The sequence below is a fragment of the Phocoena sinus genome, chromosome 8, assembly GCF_008692025.1.
Source record: "Phocoena sinus isolate mPhoSin1 chromosome 8, mPhoSin1.pri, whole genome shotgun sequence".
Lineage (NCBI taxonomy): Eukaryota > Metazoa > Chordata > Mammalia > Artiodactyla > Phocoenidae > Phocoena > Phocoena sinus.
Genome location: NC_045770.1, coordinates 59,140,492 through 59,153,184, shown reverse-complemented (window position 1 = coordinate 59,153,184; position 12,693 = coordinate 59,140,492). Strand labels below are relative to the sequence as shown.

The 12,693-nt window shown below is 37.1% G+C and overlaps 1 protein-coding gene across 3 annotated transcripts in view; it reads right to left on the bottom strand.

Annotated features, from left to right (window-relative positions):
• FCHSD2 (FCH and double SH3 domains 2) overlaps positions 1-12,693 on the bottom strand; it is a 309,927-nt gene that overhangs the window by 227,857 nt on the left and 69,377 nt on the right. The window contains exon 1 of one of the 3 annotated variants that reach the window (XM_032640673.1): positions 5,083-5,104. The exons of the other annotated variants lie outside the window; for them this stretch is intronic. The gene's annotated coding sequence lies outside the window, so the exon portion shown is untranslated. Of the gene's footprint in view, positions 1-5,082; positions 5,105-12,693 lie in introns of those variants that run through there. 3 annotated transcript variants of the gene reach the window in all.

Sequence of the window (12,693 nt, the reverse complement as noted above, 5' to 3'; positions counted from 1 at the left end):
TCCTAGTAATTTACTTTTATTGTACTTTATAAAAGTGTCCATGCACAAATTATTTTTTTATTTTTTTTAACATCTTTATTGGAGTATAATTGCTTTACAATGGTGTGTTAGTTTCTGCTTTACAACAAAATAAATCAGTTATATATGTTCCCATATCTCTTCCCTCTTGCATCTCCCTCCCTCCCACCCTCCCTATCCCACCCCTCCAGGCGATCACAAAGCACCCAGCTGATCTCCCTGTGCTATGCGGCTGCTTCCCACTAGCTATCTACCTTACGTTTGGTAGTGTATGTATGTCCATGCCTCTCTCTCACTTTGTCACAGCTTACCCTTCCCCCTCCCCCATGCACAAATTATTAAAGAAAAAAAAAATCCTCACAACAGGTAGTTCAAGAAGCACAGCAATATCGCACAGGCTGGCAAATTACAACCTGCTATCTGTTTTTCTAAATAAACCTTGGAACACAATCACATGTATTTGTTTACCAACCATCTACAGCTACTCTCACTCTACAACAGCAAAATTGGACAGTTGTGGCAGAGAGCATATGGCCCTCAAAGTCTAAAATATTTACTCTCTGGTCCTTTGAAGAAAGAAAAAAAACGTTTGCCAACCCTTGCTCTAGATGGCTGAACATAATTTTGAGAAGGCTTCTCTGTTTTTCTGCCCCAATCATCCAATAAGCAAAGACATTACTGGAGCTCAGGACCATTAAGATAATTAAACATTCCTACCTGCAGACACAGGGCCAGAAGAATTAAGTTTAGATACTACTTAGGCATCACCTCTGACAGAGAATGAAGGGCATGTAAAACCCCTCTACATGGTGTCTGTCTCTGGGTATCCTAAAACTCTAATTTGCATGTCTGATTTTGATTTATCTGATCCAGATAGAAGAATAAGCACTAAATCTGGAAGACCCAAAAGAATCTTCAAGCCAGACAAACAAGAGTTCCAACTACAGGAGTGCATCTGTGTGTGGATCAGAGGGAAAAATGACCTTCTTCTGTTATAATTTTTATCTAATTGCACTTTGAACATTTTCAAAAAATGGTATCCTATATAGATTTCAAGAAGCAACAACGAAAATAGTAGAAAAGATCATTTTAGTTTGATGTGCTTTGGATTTTATTTGTTACTTGGAATCCAATTCTAAAATAACAAGTTAATCTATAATAGTTATCCAATTCAATGTCCAAGGTTCAATTATTTTAAAATAATAAAATTATTTTTGTAAAAAGTTATGCCCAGAGTAGGTCATTATTTTCTTCTATAGGCTGGAAATGCAAAGTCTATAAAATAGAAGGATATCCTGTTATTCTGAGAACAATGCCTCACTATTACATAGCTCTTGAATAATTTCCTATTATGATTTTTTGAATTCCATTATAATATACACCACATATATAATGAATATAATTCTTGAAAGTTGCTGAAAAATATGTTAGGATTTGTTTTTAAACTTTCAACTTTAGAATAACAGTGCCCAGAATATCTTGAGCATTGATATCATAGAGTCAATATATCAACGAATATTTGAGTTCTTCCTTTCAAGAAGTTACAAGCCATAAGGAAAGATGATATACAATTCTTGACTAAAAACAGTTCATAAGCTAGTTGAGATCTTCTACATAGTTTAAAAACAAGAAATACTTTTAATGTCTAATGGTATGGAGAACTTATCTTCAAAACTTGTATCAGCAATCATATCCTAAAGTATTGGAAACTATAGGGTAAAAATGCTATAATTATGTAAGCCAAAAATATTTAAGAAAATTGAATTACATGACTACAAAAAATCCAAACCCAAAAAAAAGCAAATCTAGTTTTGAGCATTAATAATGAGAAGTTCTAGTAACAGAATTAACTGCAGTGAGTTCAGTCCAAAATTAAAATAAAGCATATAAATAGAAAATAAAAAGTATTAAAACATCAACTCTGAACAAAACAAAAAAGGGAAAAAAATAGATCTTTCAAAAACGAAGCACACTTGAGGTATTTAGAGGGAAGTGTCCTGATGTCTGCAATTTACTTTGAAACACACCAAAAATAAAATTGAATACTGAATGATACAATGATCAAAATATGGATGGATATGTGATAAAGCAAGTATACTAAATGTTAATGGTAGAATGTAGGTGGTGGGTATATGGGTATTAACTGTTATACTCTTTCAACTTTGCTGTATGTTTAGATGTATTAATAATAAAAGGGAACAATATAAAGCATATTAACATTTTAACACCCTTTCAGTATATTAGATGAAAAATTTAGTGACTACAATATACTTGGCTACAAAGAAAGATTTGGAATGAGCCCAATTTTATTCACAAGTACAGATTAAATGATTTGAATTGGGCTTCCCTGGTGGCGCAGTGGTTGAGAGTCCGCCTGCCAATGCAGGGGACACGGGTTCGTGCCCCAGTCAGGGAAGATCCCACATGCCGCAGAGTGGCTGGGCCTGTGAGCCATGGCCGCTGAGCCTGCGCGTCCGGAGCCTGTGCTCCACAACGGGAGAGGCCACAACAGTGAGAGGCCCGCATACCACAAAAAAAATAATAAAAATAAATGATTTGAATTGAAACCACAGAAATAGAGAATTAGTTAACAGCACACAGAGAATAATGGAAAATTAAATAGAAGAAAGGGGGGGTCTCATTAATTTTGCACTGATCATTTTTAAGGAGTCAGAGAAAATATTTTAAAAATCAGAGAAGGTACTTAGGTAACTAACATCCAGGCTTTTAGAATCCTCAGAATTCCAGAACTGTTCCAAACGTAAAAGTCAATGTCTAAAAAAAAAAAAAAAAAAAAAAAGGAAAGAAACGGTTGCTCTCTCCCTGAATGAAGCCCACAATAGATTAAAAATTCCAGATTAAAAACCTACTCTAAAACGCTCAGTTTCCCTGCTCTTATTTTCAGTATAGTTCTAATCTCACTGCACTACAACTGGAGTCTTAGTCTATGCGTGAGCACGCACGCACATGGACAGTGTCTTGTTTATCTGACTCTCCAGCCATTTATTTTGCTATGAAGTGTCTATCCCTGAGAAAGCATACTCTAATAAGAAATAAAGACAAATGACCACCCTACATGGTATTATTATTATCATCATCATCATACTATTTTATAGATCAGTAAACTGAAGCACTGAGGGTTAAATAAACTGCTCAAGGTTATACAGCTAATAAGTGACAGAGGTGGAATTCAAACCATACTCTTAACCATCAGGCTATACTCTTCATTTAGAAAATTCTTATCCTCCAGAGACCCATCTTTAGCAAATAGTCAAGATTTCTAATTCACAAAATCTAAAAACACTGAAAATAGGCCCTAGTTCTTAAGAACTGAGCCAAACAGGACAACGGGAACCTCACTTTAAGAACTGGAGTACCTTATTCCAACAGTAATTGACAGTGAATGCTTTATCCACAGTCTTCTCTCATCATTCACTACTAGTATGCATTGTTTCTGCTTACAATCTTGCTGAATACAACTGTGATTTGGAAACCACCTGATTTTGCCTTATACTATACTCATTTACATATCTGTTTTATCCTACATGATTATAAATCCTTTGAGGATACGAATCAAGTTTTACTTATCTTTGCAGCTACCCTGAAAAACTGATTTAAGAAACCACTTGCTCATATGCAAAAATTCACCAAGTTCTAATGTTTAAGTCACTAAAACAATTATTTGAATAACTGTTCATTAAAATAACAGTTAATAACATTAACAGCAGTTCAATAAAAATGAATACTCCTTGAATCAATGTTTAGTTTACATTTATTAATGCATGAAGACTAAGACTATAATTCTGCTAAATTATACACATATAATACTGCTAAATTATATATATATATATAACTCTGCTAAATTATATACATATAATACTCTAAAAGTCAAAGGCAAGTGTCATTAAATGGATGTAAAAGTTTAATCCCACTATGAGAAATAAAGTTTTTGCAAACTATTTAAATGTAAACTTCATTAAATGATTAATTTCTGAGAAGATAAAGCAGTAATTTGTACCACATGAGCCACCTGTAGCTCTCAATTATTAGTCAAAAGACATGCTTCTATTTCCCTCTACTAATATCACTTTCTCAGCTTAAGAATAACATTTTATTGATTCTCACTCTGAATTGTAATTTCTAACACAGCACACATGAAAAAAGCATTCTTCATGCATCATGTTATTTAAGCACGTATAATGTGCCAGATATTGTACTAAGTGCTAGAAATAAATCACAAGGGAAATATAATCCTGTATTTAAGGACTCTATAGGTGGGGAAATGAGGTATGAGTGCTATCATGGAATGCTTCCTAGACAGTGTTACGGTTCCCTCTTTTAAAGTAAAAGCATTAGATTACCTCCTGCTTTCTCAGAAAATCCATAAAGCAAACCAACTTAGAAAATCAGAAAGAGCAACTATTTATGCTAGAGTAATGGCAGTTTATAAAATTAAATTTCTGTTCATATTTTTTCCCATACATCACATTAAAAGCTTGGATGGCGTTTCACCCAATTTGTAAATTCTTTGGGACCAGCTGATTTAAAACATAGGCTAGGGCTTCCCTGGTGGCGCAGTGGTTGAGAGTCTGCCTGCCAATGCAGGGGACACGGGTTCAAGCCCTGGTCTGGGAAGATCCCACGTGCCACGGAGCAGCTGGGCCCGTGAGCTACAAATACTGAGCTCTGCGCGTCTGGAGTCTGTGCTCCGCAGCAAGAGAGGCCGCGACAGTGAGAGGCCCGCGCACCGCGATGAAGAGTGGCCCCCGCTTGCCACAACTAGAGAAAGCCCTCGCACAGAAACGAAGACCCAACACAGCCAAAAATAAATAAATGAATAAATAAATTTATAATAAAAACATAGGCTATACTGCATATTCAAAAGTCACTCTGCAGGTTGTATAGAGTGCATCAAAGAGACAGGCAGTCCTACTACAGAACAACTGATGCTAAGATACAACAAACAACAGACCTATGTAATTGTTGATTGTAAATAACATAACATGCACATTGAAATGAAAGATAAAAAGTGATTTCAGATATGAATCCCAAATTTGAACTCACCTGATGATTTAAAGTGCTGAAGCTTCTCTCACGTGGGCAATACTATGAAGCAGTGCTCTACTGAGGAGCATTAGATATGCATTTATTTGACGATGAACAATGATTCTCCTTCGCAAAACGAGGTGAGCTAGTTTCATTTGTTTATGGGTCTATTTCTCCATTAGACTAAGACTTACTCAAAGACAGCAACCATGTCCTTTTTACTTTTAAGAGGAATGTAACAACACAGCAATTAAATTCCATCACAAAGTAACCAGTGCTCTGAAGAACATAGGGGCAGGTCAGGAATAAAGACACAGATGTAGAGAATGGACTGGAGGACACTGGGAGGGGGAAGGGTAAGCTGGGACGAAGCGACAGAGTGGCAGAGACATATATACACTACCAAATGTAAAATAGATAGCTAGTGGGAAGTAGCCGCATAGCACAGGGAGATCAGCTTGATGATTTGTGACCACCTAGAGGGGTGGGATAGGGAAGGTGGGAGGAAGATGCCAGAGGGAGGGAATTTGGGGATATATGTATACGTACAGCTGATTCACTTTGTTATACAGCAGAAACTAACACACCATTGTAAAGCAATTATACTCCAATAAAGATGTTAAAAAAAGTAACCAGTGCTATATTATTCCTATTAATAACTACAAATGAATAAAAATATTTCATTTTGCAGAGACTGCTTCTCTTTTTTCAGGTTTTATAATATCCTAGAAGGCATTCCCCCTCCATTTTAGTTCTAAAGCTTAAACTATGTATAATATCAAGTAAATTATCTACCTATATATACCATTTTTTAAAATTCCACTTTTATAACATATTTGCAAATAGTTTTTTTTTTAATTTATTTATTATTTTTGGCTGCGTTGGATCTTCATTGCTGTGCGCAGGCTTTCTCTAGTTGCGGCAAGTCGGGACTACTCTTTGTTGCGCTGCACGGGCTTCTCATTGCAGTGGCTTCTCTTGTTATGGAGCCCAGGCTCTAAGCACGCTAGCTTCAGTAGTTGTGGCTCAGGGGCTCTAGAGCGCAGGCTCAGTAGTTGTGGTGCAGGGGCTTAGGTGCTCCGCGGCATGTGGGATCTTCCTGGACCAGGGCCTGAACCCCTGTCCCCTGCACTGGCAGGTGGATTCTTAACCACTGTACCACCAGAGAAGCCCACAAATAGTTTTTATTTTATCTTCCCCCAGCTCAATTAAAATGTTACTTTCCATTACCAATATAAAAAACTTGTATCTGAAAAGGAAATATTCTAATTTTATTAATGATATCCTCACCACCTAACAGCACCTGCCACATGGTAGGTCCTCAGTGTTAGTCGAACTACACTATTAATAAATACTGTTTAGAAAAGGGATTGAATGGAGAAGCTGCACAAGTATGCATTTGATCCCTGCAGTGTTTCAATATTTACTCGGCAATGTCACAACCTCTCCCCCAAAATTATCTGTAATCAAACATGAGCACAAAACCATCATGTTCAGGACTATGTCATCTCCTTCCACTGAAGACAGATAATAGGGTTGATTTTCTCTATGACCAGTCATCATAAATGGGATAGATGATACCCTTTCAATTATATTAGTCTTTACTGGCAGTCCCTACATTTGGGGGGTTCTCTTAAATAAAAATCGACTACTAACTATTTGTTCTGAATGATCTATTTAAAGCTATTAATAAACAAGAATGGATATCTAATCATTCTGATTCTCTACACATAACTCTAAGGCTCCTGAACCTCCCATGAGAAATTTTTGGTACCTACTGGTTTTAGCCATTCAATGATCCCAAAGGAACAGAATGATATAATAGAATGAAATAAATTGGTTCTATACTCTGGCCCCTGGCTGAAAATAAGAAATTCAAACAAATACTAAAATTATACAGAACTCAGAACTTTTGGAAAAGGTTGGTACATTTAAGAGACCATCATTTTTTATTTGTCTAGATTATAAAAAAGTTAATTGTGAGTTACCCAAGAAAATCTATAAACACCAATGGAAACTGACCTCTGTAAGTACATACAGAAACAGTGAGACAGGAAAGAAAACACAGGCTTTTGGTCAGACACCAACATTCAGACTGTGTGAGGGGTGCCCTTTCTGAGCCTCGGTGTCTTTATTTTAAAAGTAGGTATAATAGCCAGTATCTTACAGTGTTTATTATAAGAATTTAAATAAAATAATTATGTCTAACATATACTTAGTACTCCAAAAACTATGGTTATCATAACTTAGGAGGGAGAAGGTCCTCTTTTCAATCATATTTATACATGAAGCTACATGTATAGCTACATGAAGAAGCTCAAATTAATATTTGAATAGGAAAATTATAGTTGGTTACTGTATCCATTTCCCAGGGCTGCTGTACCAAAGTACCACAAACTAGGTAGTTTAAAACAAGAGAAACGTATTCTTCCACAGTTCTGGTGACTAGAAGTCTGAAATGAAAGTGTCAGCAGGCTTGGCTCCTTTTTGGAGGCTCTGAAGGAGGATCCATTCCATGTCTCTCTACTAGCTTTAAATCAGAGCTTCCCAAATAATGTACTGCACCCCCACAGCTATACCAGGAATGAGAATCCCTCAGCCTTTCAGTGAGCTAAGAGGGGCATGAGGCACTGAGCCACCAGGACTGCCAATTCTGCATTCTTTAAAAGTTTTGCAACATTTTTTTCTAATGTCATAAAACCAGTCAGGCTTATGCCATAGCAACTTGGCATTAAGACCTGAGGTTATTACTGCATAAAGGGCTCTAAAAATCAGGCATTACATAGTATACTACATATACCAATATTCAGTTTAAAATGGACAATCTCAGATGTAACATCTCAATGTAACACTGGTATAACTGGATGTCATCACAATCTGCCCATCAATCACTTAAAAATCAAACTGACTAGATTCTTGACTTTAAGACTACTAGTACAAAACATGATAAAAGGTTATATACACAACTTACAATACATGAGGTGTCCACTCTTGCCATTTCTATTCAACATAGTGCTGAAAGTACTAGCAAGAGCAATCAGACAAGAATAAATAAAAGGCATCCTAATCAGAAAGGAAAAAGTAAAATTATCTCTGTTTACAAATACATAATTTCAAATGCAGAAAACCCTAAAGACTCTATTAAAAAAAAACATCAGAATAAATGAATTCAGTAAAGTTGCAGAATATAAAAATCAACATACAAAAAACAGTTGTGCTTCTTTATAACAATACTCTATACAAAGAGGAAATCAAGAAAACAGTCTCATTTATGATAGCATCAAAAAATATTCCTGGGACTTCCCTGGTGTCACAGTGGTTGGGAATCTGCCTGCCAATGCAGGGGACACAGGTTCGAGCCCTGGTCCGGGAAGATCCCATACACCGTGGAGCAACTAAGCCCGTGCGCCACAACTACTGAGCCCAGGTGCCTAGAGCCCTGTTCCACAACAAGAGAAGCCACTGCAATGAGAAGCCTGCACCACAACGAAGAGCAGCCCCCACTGGCCACAACTAGAGAAAGCCCACATGCAGCAACAAAGACCCAATGAAGCCAAAAATAAATAAATAAAACGCAGCAACAAAGACCCAACACAGCCAAAAAGAAAGAAAGAAAAAAAGCTTAAAAAGTACTCCTATTTTAACAAGCAAAGCAAATTGTATATTGTCCTGGTATACCCACTATCCTTACTAAAAGGTTTTTTTAAAAAACTAGGTGGAATACACCCTGATCAAATATGATATAACACCATTCAAAGCCTAGCTCTAACCTCTGTGTCTGTATTACTGAAAAAGGAGTTAATAATTTTTTGATAAATTCACTAAATGAATGCAAATGTAATCACTAGTTAAAGTTAAACCTCAAGGAAAATAATACATGTACATGGGAGACTTTTAACCAAAAATCTAATTATACCAAATCTAGCGGTTCAGGAAGTTGAGGCACTATTCATGTCTTAATTTGTGCACATTTCTTACTATTCTCGGTCACTAGTAAATTCAAACATAAAATCCCAAGAACTCATGATTTATTTTGAGACATCCTGATCTTTCTAATACCAAGGGTGTGGAAAAGTACCCAGGATAGCACTGTTTTGTTTTTCCTGTGCTCCTACTCAAAGGCAATGAGGGAATACATTCCAGTCAGAAAGTTTTCCAGGAGAAATGGGCAACAATATACCATACAATGCCAGAGCCAAAGGGAGCCATAAATACTATCTAAGAAAGACTTTAGGGCTTCCCTCGTGTCACAGTGGTTAAGAATCCGCCTGCCAATGCAAGGGACACGAGTTCAAGCCCTAGTCAGGGAAGATCCCACATGCCACGGAGCAACTAAGTTTGTGCGCCACAACTACTGAGCCTGTGCTCTAGAGCCCACGAGCCACATCTACTGAGCCCATGTGTCACAACTACTGAAGCCCACGTGCCTAGAGCCCATGCTAGCACCACAGCAAGAGAAGTAACCGCAATGAGAAGCCCGCACACTGCAATGAAGAGTAGCCCCTGCTCTCCGCAACTAGGAAAGCCCACGCCCAGCAACGAAGACCCAATGCAGCCAAAAGTAAATAAATAAAATAAATTTATTTAAAAGAAAGAAAGACTTTAAGTGAAGATCATACAATAAATTCATGCTCTGATGCAATGTTTGCCCACCCTACTCAAAATATACATAAATGAGAAATTAAAGGAGAAAACCAATAAGACAAAGATGGGCATCAAAATGAGGTAATCATCTCCCTGGACCAGAAAGCGAAGCTATGATCAGGGTTGAAGTCAGAAGCACATTAGACTCTAGGTTAAAAAGAAGACAATGGGAGGAGGATTCTGGAAAAATGATGGAGTAGGAAGCACCAGGAATCAGTCTCCCTACCTACACAACAACTGCTCTGGTAGAATCTATCTGCTGTAACTATTTTGGAACTCTGAAGACCTTGAAGGTTAGCAACTTCCAGGGGAAGATGTGGATGCTACGGTAAATTGCAGGGTTTTTTCCAGTCAATTTCAATTCTTCACACAGTAGCAGCTATCCATCCTTTACTCCTGGCACATGGCAGGCAGCTCAGCTTGTGTTACGTGTTCCTGAAACACCTTGCACATAACTTCCAAGAACCAGGATGGGCAAAAAAGACACTGTACTCTAAATATCAGTGATCTCTGTTCTGACTGCTGATTGCTGCTTCTGATCACAGAGATGCAGACAAAGAGGCAGGCAGCCATTCTTGTTTAAGTAACCTACCCCTTCCCCCACTGCTGAAAGCACCTCCACCTCCAGATGAAGTGATTTTGAGGGAATTTAAGGGACTAGCACCCTTTTCCCTCCTGTCATTTTTCACTTTTTCCCTTTAAGGAGCCAGACATTAAAGACTAGAAAATTCAAAAACTACTACATATAAAGGGAAAATTAGAAAGTGTCCATGCATGTACAGAGAAAGGCTCAGAAAAAACCTGAGAATGACTTAAGTTTATACCTCAGGCTGATACTTGGCACAGAGACAAACTATAACAATCAAAAAGCAAAAACAACAAAAAACACCAAACCCTTCGGAAAGGGGAGAATCTGATTTCCAGAGTTACCACGTTATTAGATTCAAATATCTAGCGTTCAACAACAACAACAAAAAAGATCACAGGCATACAAAGACACAAGAAAGTATGGCTCATTCAGAGGAAAAAAATAAATCAACTGACACTGTCCCTGAGAAAGAACTTATGGCAGACAAACTAGACAAAGACTTTAAAGATGCTCAAAGAACTATAGGAAGATGTGGAGGAAGTCAAGAAAACAATATGTGAACAAAATGGAAATATCAATAAAGAAATGGAAAAATCTAAAAAAGAAACCAAACAATTTTTATAGCTGTAAAGTGCAATAACTGAAATGAAAATTTCACTGAAGGAATTCAATGGCAAATTTGGGCAGACAGAAGAATCAGTGAACTTGAAGACAGGACAATGAAAACTGTCAAGTATGAGGACGAGAAAGAAAAAAGGACTGAAGAAAAGCAAACAGAGCCTAAGGAAAGTGTGTGATACTATCAAGCAGACTAATTATGCATTGTGGGAATCCCAGAAGGAGAAGAGAGAAAAGGGCAGAGAGAATATTTGAAGAAATAATGCCTGACAAAACAAATAAAAGCAAAAACAAATAGGACCTAATTAAACATAATAGCTTCTGCACAGCAAAGGAAACCACAGACAAAACAAAAAGACAACCTACTGAATGGGAAAAAATATCTCCAAATGATGCAACTGATGAGTGGTTAATATCCAAAATATAAAAACAGCTCACAGGGCTTCCCTGGTGGCGCAGTGGTTGAGAGTCCGCCTGCCGATGCAGGGGACACGGGTTCGTGCCCCGGTCTGGGAAGATCCCACATGCCGCGGAGCAGCTGGGCCCGTGAGCCATGGCCGCTGAGCCTGCGCATCCAGAGCCTGTGCTCCGCAACGGGAGAGGCCACAACAGTGAGAGCCCCGCGAACGGCAAAAAAAAAAAAAAAAAAAAGCTCACATAACTCAATATCAAAAAAACAACCTAATCAAAAAATGAGCAGAAGACTTGAATAGACATTTTTCCTAAGCAGACATACAAATAGCTAACAGACACATGAAAAAATGCTCAACATTGCTAACTATTAGAGAAATGTAAATCAAAAACACAATGAGGTATCACCTCACACCTGTTAGAATGGCTATCATTAAAAGTCTACAAATAACAAATGTTGGAGAGACGTGGAGAAAAGAGCCCTTTTACACTGTTGGTGGGAATGTAAATTGGTGCAGCCACTCTGGAAAACAGTATGGAGGTTCCTTAAAGAACTAAAAATAGAACTACCACATGATCCAACAATTCCACTCTTGGGTCTGTATCAGGAAAAAAGGAAAACACTGATTCTAAAAGATACATGCATCCCAATGTTCATAGCAGCACTATTTACAACAGCCATGATGACATGGAAGCAACCCAAGTGCCCATCAACAGACAAGTGGGTTAAGAAGATGTGAGATACACACACACACACACACACACACAGTGGAATATTAACTCAGCCACAAAAAAGAATGAAATACTGCCATTTGCAGCAATGTGGACATAACTAGAGAATATAATGCTTAGTGAAATGTCAGACAGAGAAAGACAAATACTATATGATATCAATTATATGTAAAATCTAAAAAATAATACAAATAGATGTATATGCCAAACAGAAAGACTCACAGATATAGAAAACAAACTTGTGGTTACCAAAGGGAAGAGGAAAGGAAGGAGGAACAAATTAGGGGTATGAAATTAACAGATACAAACTACATAAAATAGAGAAGCAACAATGATTTACTGTACAGCACAGGGAATTATACCTAATATCTTGTAATAACCTATAATGGAATATAATGTGCAAAACACTGAATCACTATGTTGTATGTATACCTGAAACTAATACAATATTGTAAATCAACTGTACTTCAACAAAAAAATAAAAAATAAATTTTAAAAAGTATATTTTGCATATTAATTCCCCAATAATATATGGCAGCAGAGCCAAATAACAAGCAAGATAATAAAACTAAATATAACAAAGTTTCAAAAAAGAAGACAAAACTAGCAAATCTACATGCCCAAGAATACTAACA